Here is a 9,924-nt window from a genome sequence, read left to right as displayed (position 1 = left end):
CAGGGGCACGGCGAAAAGTTGTTGTACCATAGGCACGAGAAAAGTTGTTGTACCATAGGCACGAGAAAAGCTGTCATACCAGGGGCACGGAGGAAAGTTGTTGTACCATAGGCACGAGAAAAGCTGTCGTACCATAGGTACGAGGAGTGTGTGTGTGGCAAAGTGCTACTGAGCGGTGTACCAGGGGCACGGCGAAAAGTTGTTGTACCATAGGCACGAGAAAAGTTGTTGTACCATAGGCACGAGAAAAGCTGTCATACCAGGGGCACGGAGGAAAGTTGTTGTACCATAGGCACGAGAAAAGCTGTCGTACCATAGGTACGAGGAGTGTGTGTGTGGCAAAGTGCTACTGAGCGGTGTACCAGGGGCACGGCGAAAAGTTGTTGTACCATAGGCACGAGAAAAGTTGTTGTACCATAGGCACGAGAAAAGCTGTCGTACCAGGGGCACGGAGGAAAGTTGTTGTACCATAGGCACGAGAAAAGTTGTCGTACCATAGGCACGAGGAGAGTTTGTGTGGCAAAGTGCTACTGAGCGGTGTACCAGGGGCACGGCGAAAAGTTGTTGTACCATAGGCACGAGAAAAGTTGTTGTACCATAGGCACGAGAAAAGCTGTCGTACCAGGGGCACGGAGGAAAGTTGTTGTACCATAGGCACGAGAAAAGTTGTCGTACCATAGGCACGAGGAGAGTTTGTGTGGCAAAGTGCTACTGAGCGGTGTACCAGGGGCACGGCGAAAAGTTGTTGTACCATAGGCACGAGAAAAGTTGTTGTACCATAGGCACGAGAAAAGCTGTCGTACCAGGGGCACGGAGGAAAGTTGTTGTACCATAGGCACGAGAAAAGTTGTCGTACCATAGGCACGAGGAGAGTTTGTGTGGCAAAGTGCTACTGAGCGGTGTACCAGGGGCACGGCAAAAAGTTGTACCATAGGCACGAGAAAAATTGTTGTACCATAGGCACGAGAAAAGTTGTCGTACCATAGGCACGAGAAAAGTTGTCGTACCATAGGCACAAGCAGTGCGTGCGTGCGTGCGTGCGTGCGTGCGTGCGTGTGTGTGTGTGTGTGCGGCAGTTCTTCTGCGCAGTGTACCAGGGGCACATTTCAATGTGCTTTCTGGAGTACCAGGGGCACGAGGATTTTGCCAGTGGTGTTCTGCTTTGTTAGTGGGAGGGGGCTTAAGTGTGGGTCCCCGGGGCCTGCTGGAGGTCCGGGTCCATGCTAGATACGTGGTACAGGGTTAACTGCAGGAGGGGGGGGGGGGGGGGGGGTAATGTGGGTTCACGGGGCCTGCTGGAGGTCAAGGTCCATGCTGGATATGCGCTGGAGCGTAACTGCAAGAAAGGAAAGCTAGTGGGGGAGTAGAGCAGGGGAGTATGTGGGTCCCCAGGGCCTGCTGGAGGTCCAGGTCCATGCTAGATATGTGGCACAGGGTAACTGCAGGGGGGGGTAATGTGGGTCCACGGGGCCTGCTGGAAGTCAAGGTCCATGCTAGACATGTGGTACAGGGTAACTGCAGGGGGAAGGGGGGGGGGGGGTAATGTGGGTCCCCGGGGCCTGCTGGAGGTCAAGGTCCGTGCTAGATATGTGGTACAGGGTTAACTGCAGGAGGGGGGGGGGGGGGGGGGGGTAATGTGGGTTCACGGGGCCTGCTGGAGGTCAAGGTCCATGCTAGATATGTGGTACAGGGTAACTGCAGGGGGGGGGTAATGTGGGTCCACGGGGCCTGCTGGAAGTCAAGGTCCATGCTAGACATGTGGTACAGGGTAACTGCAGGGGGAAGGGGGGGGGGGTAATGTGGGTCCCCGGGGCCTGCTGGAGGTCAAGGTCCGTGCTAGATATGTGGTACGGGGTAACTGCGGTGGGGGGGCGGATCTAATGGGGGACTAGATCAGGTGAGGATGTAATGGCCAGTTCGACAGCAGCACATCTTTTTCGACCGTAAGGGAGAGAGGAGGCCGACTCTCTGCCTCGGCCAAATGGAGAGAGATTTTCAGCAGGGCCAGTGCGCCAGGAGCACATCTTTTTCAACCGTGAGGGAGAGAGGAGGCCGACTCACCACCTCGGCCAGGGCCTTTTTTTCTCCCCTCTCCAGTTGAGCAGTCTAAGGGTAATGAGTAGCAAAGGTGCCCTCCGTCATTTATGGGAGACGGGTGTCTGAAGATGCGCAAGTCAGCAGACACCCTCGGCAACGCTCGGACGGCACTGGGACGGCGCGAGAGAGCGAGTTGCTGCCACAGCAGCCTCCTCTTCCGGCCCACCTGCCTGCCAGCCTTCCCTCCCACCCCGATCGACTGGCAAACGTGGCCTGCCATCAGAGGGCTGCCGCCGGGCCCGGCACCTTCGCCGGCGCCTTCGGGCGGTCAGCTCCTCCGGCCCGCAGGCTCGCCTCTAGCGCTGGCCGGGGGTTACAGCGCGAAGGTCGAAGGGGGTGGTGGTTCTCGGACCCCGCCCTGTCCTCCCCGCGCTTCCCCCCCCCCGCCAGACGCGATCGCTCGGTAGCGAGACCGAGACGCCCGGTCCGTCCCGGTGGTCATACCACGGCGGGCCTCGTCGCAGAGTGGGTAGGCAAACCCAGAGTTTGCCCACCCCGCGAGGGCGACGGGGCCCCGTCCGGCAAACACGGTTTCTCGAACCCTCGCCCCGGTCCACACGTGCGTCCGGAAAGCCTCGCCCTGGTCGACAGGGCTCAGTAGCCCCGAGCGAGCGAGCGAGCGAGCGCGTGCGTGCGCGCCGCTGCCGCCGCCTGAGGGGCTACCTGGTTGATCCTGCCAGTAGCATATGCTTGTCTCAAAGATTAAGCCATGCAGGTCTAAGTACACGCGGCCGGTACAGTGAAACTGCGAATGGCTCATTAAATCAGTTATGGTTCCTTTGATCGCTCATCCGTTACTTGGATAACTGTGGCAATTCTAGAGCTAATACATGCAAACGAGCGCTGACCCTCCGGGTATGCGTGCATTTATCAGACCCAAAACCCATGCGGGGCGTCCTCTCGGGGGCGCCCCGGCCGCTTTGGTGACTCTAGATAACCTCGAGCCGATCGCTGGCCCTCCGTGGCGGCGACGTCTCATTCGAATGTCTGCCCTATCAACTTTCGATGGTACTTTATGTGCCTACCATGGTGACCACGGGTAACGGGGAATCAGGGTTCGATTCCGGAGAGGGAGCCTGAGAAACGGCTACCACATCCAAGGAAGGCAGCAGGCGCGCAAATTACCCACTCCCGACTCGGGGAGGTAGTGACGAAAAATAACAATACAGGACTCTTTCGAGGCCCTGTAATTGGAATGAGTACACTTTAAATAAATTCTAACAACAGCTGATCAAGCTTAAACGTGCTGCTGTTGTTCAGCCGCTGGTTTCCTCTTTCTGGTGCAAAGTGGGCCAAAAGCAAACAAGAGAGATGGACTCGCGACAGAAAAGCCGATCAGCTGATCATTAAGCAGTTTCACGATTGAAGTAGCAGCAGGAGAGGCAGTCGCTTGTTAAGCTTAACGCAGGAATGCTTTACAAACATTCAGAGATGGACTTACACACTTGCTTTACTTCTCTCGGGATAACTTTGTCGGAGATGAAATGCCAGGTTGCTAGCGAAGCTCCAAATGCTATCCAGACCACCGACAGGTCCCGCATGCCACAGCTGCTCTATCACGTGATGCATACTGCTCCACGTGCTAACGTTTTGAGGTGAGTTACAGCGTGTTGCAAGTTTTGTGAGGCGCTTTCGTGATATTTAATGGATCGGATTACATTTTTTATTTTTCTCCGATATCCGATCCAGTAATTTAGGTCAGTATCGGACCGATACCGATACGTAATATCGGATCGGTCCATCTCTAATTAATACCAAATGCAGTTGTGATATGTTTGACTACGGGCCTGTCTGCAAGGGAGGATTTTTAGAAAGGCAATCACTTCAAGAAAAAAAATTTTTTTTCTAAGCTTCTGCATTATGTTTTTAATTCAACTGTTGAAGAAAATAAAGATGTAGTAATTCTCTGCTTTGGAACATAGAAACAATTTTAGCTCCACCATCAAGGAGCAGCGAGGCTTCTGGAAACAAAGGTGTAGCTCATCAATATTGCATTCTCACATGTGTGATAAATCTAATACATTAATTTATATAAGGTAATTTATATAAAGTCCTGTAGCATCACATAAAGAGCAGCAGTGAATTTTTTAAAACTGCATTCTTGATATAGATTCTTATGTGTATTAATTTATGAAGACAATAAAGGAAGCTAATAAACAGCCTGTAAATGTATATCAAATAACAGAGATCCAGTATATTTAAAAGAAACGCTAAATGATGATTAAAATCTGAAAATAAATAATTGCCTGGGCGAAACGTTTCATTCATCCAAAGATGTTTACGCTGCAGGGACATTTGTGCTGTTCGGTGATCCAGCTGTGCAGCACATTATGTGTACCTGACGTAATTCGAGACTGATACAGCGGAGCTGTAGCTTCTCTTTTCGGCAGTTACGCATCCCTTTCTTACATCTCTTTCTCTCTCCGTCTCTGTGATCCTGGCTGGGAGGAGCTAAGATGTGAAGAGAAGATGCGAGTGCATCAAGCAGGAATAAAAAGCCTCCATAGTTTTGACACATATATTTTTAATGATTGGAAATGAAAAACTTGGCCTTGCAAGTGGACATCATCTCTGTAAAAATGCAGAGTGTCTTTTCAGAGTTGTATAATGCCCCTTTTTGTAGATAAGGAATTACATATATCAGAAGCAGAAGAGATAAATGAATTTGGGTGATAGGAACAATTTATCTTCAATGCTTCACTGCACTTATTTACCAAATCTTTGCTTTTACAAAGGGATGCAACACTGGCTTTGACCAAAAAGGACACGTCATGTGGCTTCTGTGGCAACTGTGGTCATCAGTCATCTGGGTTGGATTTAAATACTCCTGAGAGACCCATACATCTAAAATGTTTCAGGGAAGAGCTCTACTGTGGCCAGTCCCGAATGCTATTTACATACAGCAAAGGGAATGGTCTCATGGACTAATTAATGTTTTGGGTTAAAAGACAAATTCTGATTTGAACGACAACTCACAATAAAAAAAATCCTGTAATGAGAGGACTAGTTATTAAAACAGTAATAGAAACCATTCTGTCATCCCGATCTATTCATTCAGATTAAACAGAAACAAAACTAAAAGTATTTAAGCAATACTTTATTTATGTACAAAAGATTTAGTTCCAGTTCCTAAAATTATTCCTGTGACATTTAATATTTTCGGTTGGGCTATTCATAAATTAACATTTTGGAATAAACTGGCTTCTTTTTTAAAAATCTTTTTCATTTATTCATTTTTTTTTTTTTACATTTTACTCGTACATTTTTGCCAGTGTGCTTTAGCAGAATTGTGTTGGTGCCGTTTCAGATTGGACTGATGGTAGCAAGCCAAAATAATCAAGTAACCTCTCCGCTTTCACACTTTAATCAAAATATTTCCAAATCCTGCTGCACATGCAGACGTGTGACAAATCAATGGGAAAACTTACATGGAATGTCTTAAAAAGGTGTTGGGCCAACATGTGATCCCAGAACAGCTTTAGTATGCTTGGCACTCATTCTGAAAGTGTCTGAAGCTCAGCTGGATGACTAGAACATCATTCTACTAAATCAAATTTCCTCATTTAGTGTTTTGTTGACAGTCCAAAATGTCACATAGGTGTTCAGCTGGGTTGAGAGCTCAACTGTAGATGCCTTAGATTATCCACATATAATTAAATGGCATTTTTATTTTACCTAAATGTGCAATGCAATTATATTTACCCACGCATACTCAGTAGTAGATAAAAGGGTAATATTACAGGTTTGTACAGGAAAGAAGAAATAATGATACTTTAAGTACTTTTCAGCAGCGATAAAGTATAAACAACGGTAATTTGTGGAATTTCTTTATTCACGTTAATTCACGTTTTGAACTTTTATCAGAGTCATTTTGAAATGTCTGATTGACGCTTGAACAGTGTTTTGTAAAGAAAAAAAAATCAAGTTATATGTGACTCCAGAGATCACATGGGCCTGTGCCCTGTAGTGTTTTGTTGGTGTTTACGTTTTCTTCTTAGTGGGAAGTGGTGAATAGTCCTTCCATCCATCTTCTTCCGCTTACCCTGGGCCGGGTCACGGGGGCAGCAGCCTAAGCAGAGAAGCCCAGACCTCCCTCTTCCTAGCCACCTCTAGCTTATCCGGGGAAACACCAAGGCGTTCCCAGGCCAGCTGAGAGATATAATCTCTCCAGCGTGTCCTGGGTCTGCCCCGGGGCCTCCTCCCGGTGGGACATGCCCGGAACACCTCACCCAGGAGGCGCCCAGGAGGCATCCTCAGCTGGCTCCTTTCGATGTGGAGCAGCAGCGGCTGTACTCTGAGCCCCTCCCGGATGGCCGAACTTCTCACCCTCTCTCTAAGGGAGAGGCCAGCCACCCTTCGGAGGAAGCTCATTTCTGCCTCTTGTATCCGCGATCTCGTTCTTTCGGTCACTACCTACAGCTCGTGGCCATAGGTGAGGGTAGGGATGTAGTGAGAGGTTCACTTTTACACTCAGCTCTCTCTTCACCACGGCGGACCGGCGGAGCATCCGCATCACTGCGGCTGCAGCATCAATCCGACTGTCGATCTCCAGCTCCCTTCTCCCATCACTCGCAAACAAGACCCCGAGATACTTGAACTCCTCCACTTGGGGCAGGAACTCATCCCCGACCTGAATGGGCACTCCACCCTTTTCCGGCTGAGAACCATGGCCTCAGATTTGGAGGTGCTGATCCTCATTCCCGCTGCTTCACACTTGGCTGCGAACGTTCCAGTGCGAGCTGGAGGCCATCACCCGATGAAGCCAACAGAACCACATCATCCGTGAAAAGCAGAGATGAGATTCTGAGGCCACCGAAGTGAAAGCCCTCCGCCACTTGGCTGCACCTAGAAATCCTGTCCATAAAAATTATGAACAGAATCGGTGACAAAGGGCAGCCCTGGCGGAGCCCATCACCCACCAGGAACGAGTCCGACTTATTGCCGGCAATGCGAACCAAGCTCTTACAACGGTCGTATAGGGATCGAATGGCCTGTAGCAATGGACCAGACCACCAGTGTGTGAATGTGAGAGTGAATGAATAGTGGAATTGTAAAACGCTTTGAGGGTCTCAAAAAGCGCAATGTAAATGCAATCTATTAATTAGTGTCTGTTTTCCTGTATAATAACTGAAGTTATGCACTTCTTAAAATTATTTATGCACTACTTAAAGCTATATATGTCACGGGTTGCCGGGGCAAGTTCCTGGGTCCTAAACAAAACAAAACGAAGCAAAACAAAACAGGAGCACTAAGAGTTCAAAACAAAACATCCATAAAAAACACACAGGGCTCGTGAACAGGTCCAAAACAGGAAGTCCATCAGATCACAGGAGCTCAGGAGGTGATCGACACATAGTTCAGGAGGCCGACCCGGAGGCCAGCAGCACAGAGGTCCAAAACAAAACAGCTCAGGGGACCGGCCCGGAGGCCGACAGCACAGGAGTCCGAACAGTTCAGGGGGCCGGCCGTGCAGAGGGCAGCGGCAGCGGCGAAGGAGGTGACTGAGCTGGTCTGGAGGCCGACCGTGCGGAAGGCAACGGCAGCGACTCAGGCAAAGGGGGCCTGGAGGCCAGCTGGGTGGAAGGCAGCGGCAGCGATGACGACAGAACTGGTCCGGAGGCCAACTGTGCGGAAGGCACGGAGGCTGGACCACGCGAGGCAGAGGCAGAAGAAGAGGCTGGACCAGGCGAGGATGATGAGGCTGCTGCAGACGAGGATGAAGACTCTGAGGCTGGACCAGGCAAGAATGGCTCTGCAGGCAACGGCGTGGAAGCTGGAGACGGTGGCGCCACAGGTGATGGCGTAGAAGCCGGAGACGGTGGCGCTGCAGGCTGGACGGATCCCTCAGACCCTCCAGCGAAGACACGAGACGAAAGCCGGACGGGCCCCTTGGACCCTCCAGCAGAGGCTATCACAAAGCCAGCAGGCACGGAGTCCTTTGGCAGACACGAAGGCAATGGGCGCTGTGCTGAGCACTGGCTCCTCCCAGACAGCGCTGGCGCGGTGTAGTTTTCTGGGAGCTGCTTAACCTTCAGGGGTCCAGAGTCAGCTCAGGGCTGATACCCTGCCTCTGGGGAGGCCCTGAAGGAAGTTACAGTTCATGAGATACACCAAAGGTTATCATGTGATTCTCTCCCTGCATTGAATGAATGTGTGAGGCCGGTGACACTGAAGCCTGAGCTACGGGTAGCAGCGAGGGTGGAGACTGAGCTACGGGTAGCAGCGAGGGTGGAGACTGGGCTACGGGTAGCAGCGAGGGTGGAGACTGAGCTACGGGTAGCAGCGAGGGTGGAGACTGAGCTACGGGTAGCAGCGAGGCTGGAGACTGAGCTACAGGTAGCAGCGAGGCTGGAGACTGAGCTACGGGTAGCAGCGAGGCTGGAGACTGAGCTACAGGTAGCGACACTGGAGACTGAACTATAGGAGACAGTGGAGGCACAGGAGACTGAGCTAAGGGCGAGTGAGCAGCTGACACTGAAAACTGAGCGGAAGGTGGCTGCCGGGCAGCTAAACGAGCTTGAGGCTGGGCAGCTAGCTGAGCCGAAGGCTGCTGAGCAGGTGAATAGCCGTTCACTTTAGTAGCTGCCACACAAAACACAGCCCCAGAATAAACAGTTCCACAGTCCAAAACAGGAAAAGAGTCCTCAAGTCAAGTCAAGTTGGCTTTATTATTATTGTCACTTCAACCATATACAGTTAGTACACAGTGAAGCGAAACAACGTTCCTCCAGGACCAAGGTGCTACATGCAAAATAAATTTACAACATAAATTAACAGAAAACACTAAACTAGCTTTTTTTTTTTTTTTTTTTTGGCCTGTCCTGTTTGGCTCTTTTGCCATCAGAATTGTTGTCTAAAGGCAAAGAAAGATGCCCAACGGATTTACTTTACCAAACTGACCATCCCAGCCTTGCCGTAATGGTCCATTTGATTCACCTTTTATTGTTTATTTTATTTTCACTTACTGAAAACGGGACAGACTTGACTGGGGGAAAGAAGGGGAGAAAGAAAGAGGGAAAGAGAAACAGCTGAGAAGAGGGACGGGGGAGAAGGGCAAAAGACAAAAACCAACAGAACGGGCAGAGAAAAAAAAATGCATATATCAATCACCTGGATCACCTGCTGAGAAAGAAAAAAGAAAGCAAGCAGAAGAGAACAAGAGTAATAGAATAAACAACATCACAATGATATATGGGAATATGACAGTAAATACTAAATGTTAAACATTATTGTGCAGCACATAAGATCAACAGAACACAGTGTGCTTTGAGGTAGGAGCCAAAAAGGGTGTAGTTTGTGGGTGTGATCACCCGTGTGTACACCTGTGAGCATGGACGCGCTTGTTTTTTGTTTTTTTAAAAGGTTCCTTCATGTAATAATCTGCTAGAGGGTGTGGGGGGGCCACAGCCCCGTCCTCCAGGGCGTGAAGCAGGTGTGGAGGAGATCAAAACTCCAGACATCCAGAGGCCCCCAGAACACAAGAGACCAAGGAAGACCAACAGAGGGGCAGCCGCGCCACTGTCCCGGAAAGAGCTGAGGAGAGTCCCAGATGAGGGCTCACTCAGCAGCCGCGGAGCAGAAGCCAGGGGGAGTTGCAGTGACGCGCCCGTGAGCTCCGCCGGCAGCCAGCTGCGCCTGAGTGACCGAGCCCCAGGCCGAGAGGCCGGGGGCACCCCACCTCCGAAGTGGCCCGAGCGAGCCCCAGGCTCCAGGCCCCGATAAGCGGCCGCCAAGGAGTGAGCCGGTGTGTACCTGGACGCCCATCCCCGGACACAAAGAACCACCAACGCACCGATGTCTGAGGGGGTCCGCCACTGGCAGGGGAAG

This window comes from Diplotaxodon limnothrissa, linkage group LG15 (genome assembly GCF_057381915.1).
Source record: "Diplotaxodon limnothrissa isolate DT_005_m linkage group LG15, D_limnothrissa_male_GT1.1, whole genome shotgun sequence".
NCBI lineage: Eukaryota > Metazoa > Chordata > Actinopteri > Cichliformes > Cichlidae > Diplotaxodon > Diplotaxodon limnothrissa.
This window is presented reverse-complemented; position numbering follows the sequence as displayed.